Source organism: Phoxinus phoxinus (assembly GCF_949152265.1).
Source record: "Phoxinus phoxinus genome assembly, chromosome: 6".
Lineage (NCBI taxonomy): Eukaryota > Metazoa > Chordata > Actinopteri > Cypriniformes > Leuciscidae > Phoxinus > Phoxinus phoxinus.
In genome coordinates, this window is record NC_136881.1 from 17,053,762 (window position 1) to 17,067,490 (window position 13,729).

The 13,729-nt window shown below is 38.4% G+C and overlaps 1 protein-coding gene across 5 annotated transcripts in view; it reads right to left on the reverse strand.

The window, feature by feature from the left end:
- The window catches only part of fbxw7 (F-box and WD repeat domain containing 7), a 162,236-nt gene that overhangs the window by 103,275 nt on the left and 45,232 nt on the right, over window positions 1-13,729 (reverse strand). Inside the window, exon 1 of one of the 5 annotated variants that reach the window (XM_079615333.1) lies at window positions 10,406-10,420. The exons of the other annotated variants lie outside the window; for them this stretch is intronic. The gene's annotated coding sequence lies outside the window, so the exon portion shown is untranslated. Of the gene's footprint in view, window positions 1-10,405; window positions 10,421-13,729 lie in introns of those variants that run through there. 5 annotated transcript variants of the gene reach the window in all.

A 13,729-nucleotide genomic window follows, 5' to 3' on the forward strand; every position in this document is an offset into this window, starting at 1 on the left:
AGAAACCATACACTTTGGCATTAAAGAGATTTTAGGTCTGTGCTAATGTAGAATGTTTATTAAAGGGATAGTTCCCCAAAAATGTTTAATTCTGTAATTTCCTCACCCTGAAGTTGATCCAAATCTGTATAAAATGTCTTTGTTTTGCTGAACACAAATGAAAATATTTTGAAGAATTTTGGTAACCAAACAGATATCGGGGCACATTGACTAGTAATATTACACAGAATATGAATCATAATATTCAGGTGATGACCTGCATCTGAATACGCAAACCTCCATTCTACGTATATAGCAGGTGAAAAATGGTATGTGAAATGTCCGAAATCATAGGGTTCATAAAACAACCGGCGAAAATACATGGATGACCTACTAATTCTGTCGAGATTCTGAAGCATGAAACCAATGGACACTTCACTATGCCATGAGACCACTGGAGAGGAATGGCACATGACAGTGACAACATGACAGATGTAAAGTAGTACGTCCTGATTGCATTCATACTACACACAAGTTTGCTTCTCAGCAAATGTAGTATGCAATTTCGGATGCATTTACCTCCCTTCTTTATCAGATTTTAATTCTACAGAGTTTTTAGCCAGTGAAGCCAGAGAATGTAAAATGTGAATAACGCTCCAACTATAAGAGGCACCGAATGCCAATTCCACTGAATCCTTCAGACCGTTGAGTTTGCATCGTCTGAACAAGCCTGACATAGAAGTTCCTCGCCATAGAAAAACACCTCTTCAGCGGAAGACATCACAAGCTGCTATTGTGAATGCTTCGCTCCACTGCCGTGTTCCGGCGAGAAGACGTACAAGAAGCTGAGCTTGTGAGGTGCTGTCAAAAGAGCTACTTTCATTCGAACATCTAAAGATTTTACAATCCAAAAAATGTCATAAGGCTAATACCCAAGACCTTTCCACAAACACAAACATGTTATTCTTTTGTCCATGTCCCCAACCTTGCCTCCAGGCATCATAGAATAGAGAAGTAAAATCAGCTAAAGGACAGAGACCGAGGTAAAATCAGCTAAAGGACAGAGACAGGTGTAAATACAGCTCTACTGTGGTACAATGACTCACGACCCTGAGGGGAAAGCAGTCCTCATTCATAAAAAGAGGACAAGGTCACTGCAAATAGAGCTACTGGCTGAAAAAATAGCTAGATGGAGGAGTGATGTGGCTGCTTGGTGAGTCGCTGGCGAAGTGAAATGGTAGTGCATGTTTTTTTACGGATGCAAGACATCATAACCATATCAGTTATTGGTCAGAGATTTTTTACATTTATTATCAGTTGATATTAGATACGAATCAGTCACTTTTACAACCTTTGATTTCAGTGGATGAAACTGTAGCAGATAGGGCTGCCCCCTAAAACTGGACCAAACGTTAGTCGACGAAAAGAGGCATAGTCAACCAAATTTTAATTCGACGGTTGGTCACAGAAGAAAAAAAAAACTCCACAGAAAATGTCAGTCATGCAGTGCGTAATTAAATTATCATCATAAATGTGCGACTAGTCAACTAATGGCTTAAATGAACGGTTGATTAGTCGACTAGAAAAATCTTTAGTCTTGGCTAGCCCTAGTAGTACAGCTGTAAAAACTATATTTAGCATGCAAAATGTTCAAATGTTTTACTTCTTCATTAATATGAATTATATTACAATTAAATACAAAGCCTAAATTCACTTGTCTGATTTTTATGAAGTTTTAAAATATATATATTTGCTTGTAGGTCTCAACTAAGCTGAAATATTGGTCCAACCCTTATGTTTCTAAAGCTTTTCTATTCTTCTGTCAACGTCAAAGGAATTTTAGGTGTCCCAAGAGCAATGTTTTCACAGTCAGCTGAAAACACTCAGACAAAAAGAAAGTGACATTATACGTAGGACGCCATTCACAGCAACAAATTAATTCAGAGCAATACATTTGTTTGTGTCCCATAGGCAATGTGTGCAGATCATGTTCACCTGTCTGATGAGATAACATTATCAGTAACATCAGTAATAAAAACATTTTAAAAAAATCTGGCTTTGCAGGATTGTGATGTTCACACAGTTTACAAGGCAAAGGAAACATGAACAATTGTTTGTTTGTTTGTTCTTTTGGTAATTTGTTTGTAATAGGATTGTCAGTACATACATTGGCATAAAAACAACCATTATTTAATCTAATTATTATTATTAATAATAAATTACAACCTTTTCTCTCTAATACTCAATATGCCCAAAATGAATGCTACATCTTTTATCAGAGCAAAAGGGTAGTCAAAAATGCTGACGAGATTAATCTTAAAGGCACACTATGCAAGATTTGTACCTTAATATAACAGCTTCGAAGTAATTTAGATGGTAAACAAACTCGTAGTAGGGCAAAACCAGCAATGCAGGTTTGAGAGGTTGCGCCCCGCCAAATCTCGTGAGAATCACGACTTGCTTTACGGCACGATGTCACATACATCAACAACATATGAAGCAGCCTCTATAGAAGACATTATCATGCATTTCAGACGTGACGTTAAATACAAGTAGTAACGATTAAATACAAGTAGCCTACTCCACAGCGACTCTAGGGGTCACTGTTTGACAAAAACAGAAACGGCATAGAATGCCTTTAATAAAAAATGACAGGTTTATGGCTCGTTTAAACTTTAATGCAAGCTAAAGTGTTGCTGGATAATTATAGTGAAAGAATCGCGAACATTCAATCCAAATTCATTTCTATTGTTTTAACAAAGCTAGTTTGGGTTCACGTTGTCAGATTACCATAAATGTTCCTATATCATATTAACACCACACTTTGGGACCTCTCTGAGAATGCAATAAGATCAAGGGAGTGAAAAGATATGCTATTTGACAATTTCTTCTAAAATCTTGTTTTATTTTTGTACTGTCAATTTTTTTTGAACAGTTGATATTTTTGGAGAAGGCACAGCCTCTCATGCCTCCCCCAAAATTCCACTGGTAATGAGCAATAAGTTGCAGATAAAAACTTGAGAGATTTGAAGCAGTCCCTGAAGTGCTCCTGTCTCCAAATCAATTCTGTTCAGCCAAGACATGCACTCTAATGCAATGAACAATGCAGACTGACCCATTCAACCTCTGAGCAGTCAACAAATATTTACAATTGCCCTGCACTTTAAAAGCAAGTTGAACCTACTTAGCAAGTGAATACATAATAATTAATTATATGTGCTTAAAACATTAATATTGCCTAAGGATCTGAAACTATCCCAAACAGCCTTGAGTGTTCAGCAGAGTGCAACATCACGAGTTGTCTCAACGACATTTAGCTTGTTGACCATTCGCAAAGACCTGCCCCCCTTAGTTACTGTCGCTATGTCCGACAAGCTACGCCGCTCTCACACCACTCCATGTACTCACACAGTGAAAAATACATTGCGGAGCAGAGAGAACACTGACAACACACCGATAAGACAGACCAGGTTACTTTTGATATTAAACATTAAACAAAGTCTCACCTTTCAAATTTGGTCATTTTTTTAAAGAAATTTAAACAATAAATATAATTTTGTGGCTCTTTAATGTGTCGTGACAGATCGCTGTAGAACAGCAGCTTTAACTGATGTTCTACAGCGATCTGTCACGACACATTAAAGAGCCACAAAATGGTATTTATTGACCCTTCGCAGGGTCAATTGACTCAAGAATTACAAAAAAAATGGACAGTGATTTAAAGCTTGCGCCAGTCACTTAGCCTATGAGCCTGTGTCTAGAGCCAGTCCCTTTCTTGTATTTGTAAGTACTTAGGCAATATGTGCCCAGCCAGCAACCATGTGCTGCTGTGGATGCATCTGTATGGCTTTGGCAGACCATAGCATCAAGCTCTGATATCCCGGAACAAAAGACACAGATGTGCAGTTGAAGTACTGCAAAGGGGCACTCTATGCTGGCTCTGTTAGGATTGAAACACAAGCCTTAGTACCATTGATAATCCAGAGTACCTCTCCAACAGAACAGGCAGACGGCCAAGCAGACAGAAATCTGTTTCACAGAACATGCTGGCGTTTAAACAACTCTATAGCTACGAGGATTTTCACAGAACTATTTAAATTTGCATTCACTGATATCAGAGGAAATAAATGAGACATAGATGGAGATAACATAAACCAGATGGAGAGAACATAAACCAGTGGGAATCATGTGGTCTGAAAAAAAGAGCACCATACAAGCATCACAGTCCCATGAATATCCCATGAACTAAAAATTTTAGTTGTGGCTTTTAGGTCCATTAGCAATCAAACCATCTAAATGTTAGTGTACTTCAAAAAGCTGATTTAAACTAATTTTTAGATATTTAAAATGTACAGCCCTTCTCTTCTAGGAAAACCAACCAAAATGTGCATGACTCATCCTGCACTAGACAGATTTTTATCCAATCCACAGCATTTAACTCCTATGTGATCAAAGGACAGGGATGAGTCAGTACTTTTGTTCCACTTCCCAGAAGAAAAAGACAAACTACATAAAAAGTGAATTTGTGAAATTGTCAACTTTTGGGAGTCCCACATGCCCAAAGAAACACTTGTCAAATTTGAAATGTGAAAGATTAAATTTCTGTTTACAGAACATGAAGAATGAAGATAAAAATGTCAATCTAGCTAGATAGAAATTTGAAAGGATAGTTAACCTAAATATCTTAGACTTTTGAAACAAAATTATCTCTGACTGAGAAGTGACTGAAAATCTCACCCAATTTAGCCATCAAATTAGCCTAGCGTCACAATGACAACTCACAAGGCTCAAAGTCTGAAAAAATAACTTCCTGCCAGCTAAGCAATTAGTTTTATTATTTGTGTCATCCTGTGTTAATTTGTGATATCAAAGAGGATGCTAATCTATGTAATTATACTTTTGCAGCAGTCACAGGGAGCCATAGCAGAGTCTAGGACGCATTCAGACTGGTAATTCTATAAATACAAGACTAATGTCTCCTTTGTGCCCTTGAGTCTACGTTTTATTGAGGAAGGTATTAATCAATATCAGAGCCATGAAAGTATTCGGTCCAGTTTGAAAAGAGGTAACCCAACCCTCCAAGATGATGAGGCTTACCCAGGATGAGGGAGAATCGTCTCACTCAGAGAGAGAAAACCACTACCTGCCTACATTGCAATCAGAAAGCCACAGAGAGGAAGACAAAAAGTGTGAAAGCTTTTTCAGCTTTCCAATCAGCGTAGCATTGAGCACTCCTTTATCTGCAGTTTTTGCGATTACAAGGACCAGGGAACTTAATGTGCTATATGGTGCCAATGCTTAATCTGCAAGCACTTTTAAAAGTTTGTTTCTTTAATAATAAATGATGTTGGATCAATAGTCTAAAAGTGGAAATATAATGTATTTTTCCATGAAAAATTTAATGATTGTGCCAATTGGGTGAGGAGAGACTAAATAACTGTAAAAATACGTTAATCTTGCAATACACCCCATTTCCCATCATCTCAACACAACAAATTATATAAGGCAAGTCAAAAAATAAAAAAGCTTTTCCCTTCATAGCATTTTATCTAATTTGCTAGGGCATACATATTTTCCCATGATACACCAGATCGATCTTGTACAAAGTGAGCATCTCCGAGCCAGAGCTTTTTCAAAGCCAGGGCTTTTCAAGACTGTCCGTGATGCTCAACAATCAGAACGGCCCATATTGACCGTAGGCCACATATGAGTCCATGACCTTTTCCGCCACTCTTCATTGCGAGCAAATTGTTCTGTTCAAAACTCTCCTTAAAAGCAGAGAGCAAAAAATGATCTGCAGACAGCCTTTAACAGATGTCCATTAAGAATGCATGTCGGTTCACAGACAGCTCTACGGTTGTCAAGGTAGCAGGACAGCCATTAAATCACCTGGTTCCATTACAAAATCAATTACTGCAGTGCACTTGCATGGTTTCCCCAGTCCCTCTAATGGCCAAATAACAATGGAGACACTACTGCAAGGTCAGTCCTGCTGCGCCGATCCAGACAGACGGAAATCTTCATCAGGAGACTGCTAACAGCTCCTTTCTCAGAGAACAACTGTGACACAGCTAGTTGAAAACTCAAATAAATGGACCAACTGACCTGATTATTTGGTCTTCTTGACCTTAGTCTGGGTTGACTCATGGCTGGAAATGATAAACGTATGGTCTGTCCACGCAGTGGAATTGAAGGTCTAATATCTGATTGTCTAAGGTCACCTTAAATTATTTCACCAAAGCATAAACAGTACAACCCATGAAACAGACAAGTACGTTTATCCTCAGCCTGGTTTTCTTTAAAAATGCCATCTACTCTATCCATAACTTTTGCAACTGGTCTACAACAAGATGCACACTATATATAAAAAGATAGGATTCTAGCAGCAAATTTCAAACATTTCTTCAACAGAACTACAAGTTTTGGTTTCAGCTGGAGATTACCTTGTGCTGAGGTGGGCAGCCAGTAGCCAGGCGCTGCAGGTGCTCAGAAGTGTGGCTGCAGGACAGCAGGTCTGAGCAACAAGCAGAGCGGCCCAGCCTCTTCATCAGCGATGAGATGATGCTGCAGCCACAACCGCACATTGACTTGCTCATCAGAAACCAAAAAAAACTGTTGAAAGACTGATGACTCTATCCCTGGTGGAAGAGAGGTTCTCAGTAGTCAGCTTAAGTGACAGACTGGGAGAAGAGTTTGAGTCACAAGTGGTTCCGTCAGAAGAGCGATCTGTCCCAAGGAGGAAACTGCCATGGAAAGTAAAGTTTTGCCAGAGCCAATGAAGACACAGGTCTACAGCCTCTCACCTAATTTCTAGAAAGAGTTCATGGGACATCTGAACAGTCAAGAAGACTAACCTGTGAGAGTTCACCTAAAGGCACAGTTGTTCATTTCAATTCTTCTTCCCATCAGTCTTTAGTTGTTCAGTGTGGGGAAGATACCCAAGGAGCTCCTGCAAGTGCTGGAAGCTTGTCCATGCCTGTAACGTAGAGCCTGAAGATGCAGTTGTTCCCGCAGGTGGGTGGTGATCCTCAGATGGCTTTGGAACAGGTAGTCAGAGTACCGCTCTCAAACAGGCCAAGCTTACCCTCCCTGCACTTCCCTCAGCTGCTTGTGATGAAGCTGCATATCTCTTCCTTCTTTCTCTCCCACCCCCTCCCTCGTTCTGACACAGTCCGCTCTTTCGAGCATCTCGATGAACAGCAGCTCTGGAAGCCCCTCCCTCTCCGTCTCTCCTCCTCACGCTGATCTCGGCAGCCGGACTGCCTCCAGTTACAAACCAGCATCTGATGCATCTGGATTTGTAGTGTGTTCAGTACACAACTACATTATGCTGAATTTGTACTGTGCTCAGTGTAACATGACCTACTACATTTGTTAAACTGCAGTTTACCATCAACCATACCCTTTGCGGAATATTATATTTAACAATGCAATGTCCTCGTCTTTTCATTTTCCATCTGATGAATGGACTGGATGCAATATCAGATTGCATAACTTCTTTTATGACTCATTATTTGAGTGGACAGCCACAAATTTGAGGTACATTTATGTTGAAATAACTGAAAGGCATTTTCTGAGTAAAACATGCAAAATGTCATGTGACAATACAGTTTACTATCTGAAATATTTAGCGTTTCAGTTTCAAATTCTATACATTTTAAAACAAATTAAAGTATACAGTACACATACTATGCAAGGTTTTCATCCCAAATATGGCTACAGTTTTGTTATAATGCAGTTAACAGCTACCCTTCTTATTGAGATTAGGGATTGAGACACATAATGCCAGTTATATTTTTTACTCTGATCCAGAACCAAGTTCACAATTGTTTCAATCACCTGCTATAGGCGGGGCTATGAAATAGCAAGACTATCCACCAAAAAAAATGCTGAATTTCGTTAAGAAATGACTTAATTACAAATAACATTACAGCAAAAGGTCAATTAAAGAGATCAACATCAACATTTTACTGGAGGTATGATTACTCAGTCAATTTAGAAAACTGCATAGGGAAGAAATAACACAGATAAAAGGTGCCGACAGGCTGTGGGCAAAACTAGGCTAAATGAAGGCAATTCTACCTGAGCAAACAATATTTAGCCGAAACGTATCATGACAGTCCGTCTCATTCCTAACCTTATCTCTCAAAGTGTTGAGCTCCCTCACCTAATCTAAAGCATCCAACCTGATTAACGAACAGACTGGGATCCCTTGGGCCTTGTGGGAGATATGCAAATTGCCTGACTTATCAGCAAATAATATGAAGGATGATAAAGAGATTCCATTGTAGGGATCACACCATTGGCTGATGGAATGATGGGGGAAGATATTGAAAGGTGCAGTGGTGTCTGAGGGGTGGACAAAACATGAGGCTCCAGGCAACCAGCCAGAAAACTATAAATAGACAAGCATAATCAGGACGAATCACATTTCATCATAACCAATATCAAAAAGGGCACGTGCCTTACAGGTATACGTGATGGGATCAAATGGTTAAGACTCTAAAGATTCAAACGGATTGTGGGAATGAACACAACAGGTTTAGTTTGCAAAGTGACCCAACAGACTCATGAAGTCTGACTGCCACCTTAGACAAGTCTGTACTGGTTCTGTTGGGAAACGTGTTGGATCGAGATTCGATTTTTCAGTCTACACCAGCTGCTTCCATGATAAGATGTGGTCACCGCAAGAGACTCTGTCTTTCTGCTCAGTATTCAGGAAGTCAGGTGCAATCACCCAAGCGTGCAGAGGACATGCATGGAGGTCCACGGCTCCACCAGCCTGGAAATGAACTGCAGTTATCACTTCAAGGTGCAAACAACGTCCAAAGTGCATTTCACATTCAGGTGTGATTTTTTTTTTTTTTACTGAAAGCTTGGCGCAAATGGTGTGGGGCAAATTAGTTGCACTTGTCACTTTATTGCACTGCACTTATGATTCGGCCTTGAGATGCATTCTCTTTCTTACTACCGGTTTCGAACACCTGTTACACCTGCTTACTCCACCAAAATGAGGTTCTGAAGTAAAACTCCTCACTGACAGAAACATTGGGCTTCACTATAAGAAGTCTTGACATTGTGATTCATTACACTGTGTATTCTCGATGGAATCTTTAGCCCTGTTGCCAGAATAAATGGACCAAATCAACAAAGCCCAGCAACACAGACAGAAACTCATTCATTCTCCCAACCGTGACACAATCAGAGATAAAACAAAAAGAGAAAGAAAGTCTCAACAGTGGGGCTTCATCTGGCTGGCAAAATGATATCAAAGAGGTGCAGCATCCTGCACATTTTTTATAGGACAATGCAATAATCTCAAGACAGTTGAAAAGCCTTAACCTCCCCTGTGAAAACCGAGTTATAGTATTTTAAAGCAACATTTAAATGTGTTCTGTAAAGGGTTCAATAAAAATTAAGCTGTAACAACAGCATCACGAACATGCTGTCGATTGCCACAGAAAATAATTTAGACTTCTAATGCACTTAAAACTGAAGTCAATGAGGAAAGTCAGGGTTTACAAGACAAAATCTGCAGCTTACATTTTTGTTAAAGCGTTTACATTAAAACTTCCATAGAGAAAATGTGTTGTTTGAGCTGTTAAGATGTTTAAATTGTCTTTTAAGTGGTTTTCAAAGGATGGATGTCATACATTACCAATGCAATTCCTGTGGCTGGAGTTCTCAGTGTAAACATTAATGGAAAATTACGACAAGTCCCATTCTAGTCATTTAAATTTACAAGTATTATGTGCAGGTTTATCGTACATGGTTACAGGAGTTAAAAATTGGATATACCGGTAACCTTAAAAAGTTAGTCAGCAATTCTATTCTCAGTTCTATTCTCATGTTGATGCAATGTTAAAGATCACTGCTCTGATCGGCCAATCTTAGTGTTTACATTTCATTTACATTTAATATAAAAAAAATGTTTTAAACAAACCGACAATATTATCTGAATAACATCACTTGTGTAAAAATTAGAGGCCATAATGTCATGCTTCGATGGCTGAGCAAATGTTCAATCATTAGAGTAGCAGACAGTGTACAGTAGGCTATATGTGACAGTGACACAAACACAGTCTCAAATATGATCAAACTGCATCTTTAAAGTGCATGAAATTAAAATTAAACCAAATTCACTAAAACCCCAACAAAATTATTTAGCACGTTTAAACCCCACCCTTGCAAGTTTACGTTCATCTACCTGAACTTTTGAGTGCAATGAACATCTTAAAATCCAATTAAGAACCTAGTTACCAACCTGCACTTTTTTTCTTTTATGATAATCCGTTACACAAGACCGCTACTTTTATTCATCGTGACTAAAAGAAGTGGCTGAGTTCCAGATTAAGTTTACATATGACCAATAGTTTGCCTGAAGGACTAAGAAAAGAGGTAAAAGATCATGCTGTGTTCTATGTACATTATTTATGAATATTGCTTTTCACTGTGTCAGCTCCCTGCTTTCACATCGATCCGGTGCGATCCAAGGTCTGAGAGTGTGGATTTCACTGAGAGACAGACAGAGAGGGACAGGAAGAGACATTCAGATTACTCTATAAACATGTAAAAGAAAGGGTGAAAAGGGCTTGATAACAGGATGGAATGTAATAAAGTAGGTAGTTGAAAAAGCAAATGAAACTATTTAAAATAAAAGTGATTAGAGTAAGCTACTACTCGATTTTAACACTTCCTGGAGAAAATTTGATTGGTGCTTGTCTGTGACAACCTATTTCACCTATTTTTTAACTGTACTACTGTAAGTGAAACGGACTCTGGAACAAGAAAAAAAAAATGTAGGCAGTGGAAACTAAATGGAGGCAGATCTGAATTCTAGTTTGCAATTAGCTGTGGAGGATATTTAGTCCCACCCTCCGCCGAGATATATACGTCATGAAGAGAACAGATGCCGTTTCGAGGGTAAACAGACAGTTATGACGGGCTAACATTGCATAGGAAAAAAAAAAAAAATCAATGCCCCCTCACTATTGCACGTGAGTAACTGTTGAAAATGGGGTTGTGCGATGTTGACCATTTATATCTCTACATTTTCTGGGATTTTATTGATAATGATAATTAGATGTTTTGCTGATTGTTATTGTGTTGGTACTTTGGCAGGTTTAGGACTGCCGTGGACAGCTGACTCCTAAAGTTTTTGATATTCTTCAATCTTTTCCAATAAGTTTTAATATATATTTTTTTACCTTTAATGGACAGTTTTACCTTTATAAAGCCACTTAATTAAATGTATGCATGTGTCAAATTCTTACATTTAATCAATAAATTAAATTAGAATAATGAGACACAATAGGGCTGTTTCCAATCAAATGAAACCAGTATCAACTAAATTAATCTTTGCAATGCAGAGGAAACAAAAGATTTGATTATCAATATTAGAAATTACTTTATTTAGAAAGATACTTTAAAATGTGAAATTAAAACTGCTAGTAGGTGGCAGCAAGACACCGTTAATGAGTGAGTCATTGAGATTCAACCGATTAATTCAAACGACTGATTCATTCAGGAACGAAGCATTTGACTGTCTTAATGAGAGAGTCATTGAATCATTCATTCAAACGATTTTTTGGTTCCTGTTGAAGTCCACTATATGGAGAAAAATCCTGGAATGTTTTCTTAAAAAAAAAAAAAAAAAAAAAAACTTAATTTCTTTTCAACTGAAGGAGGAAAGAAAAACATATTGGATGACTTGGGGGGGGGGGGGGGTGTAAATTATCAGGAATTTTTAATTCTGACGTGAACTAATCCTTTAATGACTAAACGCCAGTGGGCGGGTCTATAGTGTGATGATGTATAACTGTTTGTCAGCATATGTAAATGTATTTGCCCTTGTGCTTGGTTTATAAATGGAGAATGTTTTAAGCTATGAAACTTGCAGGATGTTTTAATGGTAAAAAAAAATCCTTCATCTTTTGACACTTATGTCATGACCCCTTTAAAGTGCTGTTGGTGGTTGTTAGGATGTTCTGAGTTGTTGCTAAAAGTCTATTAGACGGTTTAATCTCTCGAGTCTGATTGCTTGGACATGTAAATGCACAGTATGAGACTAGTTATGCACCAACGTTAAATAAATAGAAATAAAAACTTGAACTGCTAAGTATGCACAACTGTAATAGTGATCCTGGGCAAAAAATAAATAAATAATAAACTAGTAATATCAGTTTATCCAGATATTCTTACTAATTTATTCTACTACTAGCATTTGCCAATAGATCCAGGTCTAGTTATAAGATAAACCAACCAGACAATTTTTCCAGTTCATTGACATAGCATTAGACCAAAAGGCTGTCAGGAGCAAAAATACACACTGCAAAGAGTCATTTAGCTAGAATCATATCAGGAAACACAGGAAGAAGGTAGCAACTGCTCCCAAAACATTAAACCATTGTTTTACTTACACAACAGTCATTGTTCCAGGTGAGAGTTATCAATTTCCTGTAATCAGGAATGCGGCAGTGCCTGATATCCCGCACTCAGACTATTGGCGAACAAAAGCAATAGACCATGTGCAGAGGCAACTGGCCAGATAAAAGTTCTGTTGGGTGATTTTACATTCACAGACAATCACTTCAAATGACCTTTAGACAGCTATGGCTAGTGTGCGGAATATGAAAGGAAAAAGTATTTAATAAAACAGACACGGAAGGTCAATTTAAGACAGACATCCCTTGATTTTCAAACAACCTGGAGGGTTTTAATAAATCCTGATTTTCGACGTGAATTGAACACAGCAGAGGAAAAGACTGTACGTGGATGCATTGACATGGATTAGTACGCTGCAGGGTTAGTTTAAAATAGGAACAGGCCATTATGATCGACAAGTCCTGTTAAATGACTAGTTGACCAAGATCTATTAGTCTGGCCTCTATTACATACCTATTGGTGAGACTAACGTATTAGCCTGTATGTTAACGATCAAAGTCAGACACTATTAACTACTGTTAAGGCTGATTTATACTTCTGCGTCGGACCTACGCCGAAGCCTCTACGCTGTAGTCTACGCGTTGGTTTTAATTTATACTTCCGCGTTGACGCGCAATTACACACGCAGAGGGAGCATGTGAAACCCGAGGAAGTGGGTCAAGCAGACCAATCACAGCGCTTGCGTCCGCGTAGAATTGACGTGTTGTAAAATTTTTGGAGAGGTGCACGTCAGGACACGCGCACTACACAAAGCCTACGACATAGCTACGGGGTAGCTACGACTATCGAAGTATAAATTGGGCTTTACTGTCATTTTAAGACAGTATTTATGTCACCGATATAATGATAATGTAACAGCATAATAATACAAGTACATAATTTCATATTTTATTCTTAACTCTTTCCCCGCCATTGACGAGATCTTTAATTTATGAAACAACGCTTCTACGCCATTGATGTGTTTTTCGGCTTTCCATGTTTTCACCGTTTTCCCATTCGGAAGGGGGAGCATCGTCTGAAAGAGTACACCATCGGATCCAAAAACAAGCTAATGAGATGTTCTGTGTAAACCTGAAGGAGCAGATAGAGGATTGCTTATGCACAATTACGCTAACATGATCAAGCATTTAACAACAGCATATAATTTAAAACAGCCAAACCTTACAGAATGAAATGTCAAACACAAAGAGGTACACAACTATGATTTAGGGGTGTGGATGCGCTATATACTACATATTTTTTTTCAAAGCAGCTTTACATTAAAGGAACCGTATGTAAGATTGTGGCCAAAACTGGTACTGCAATC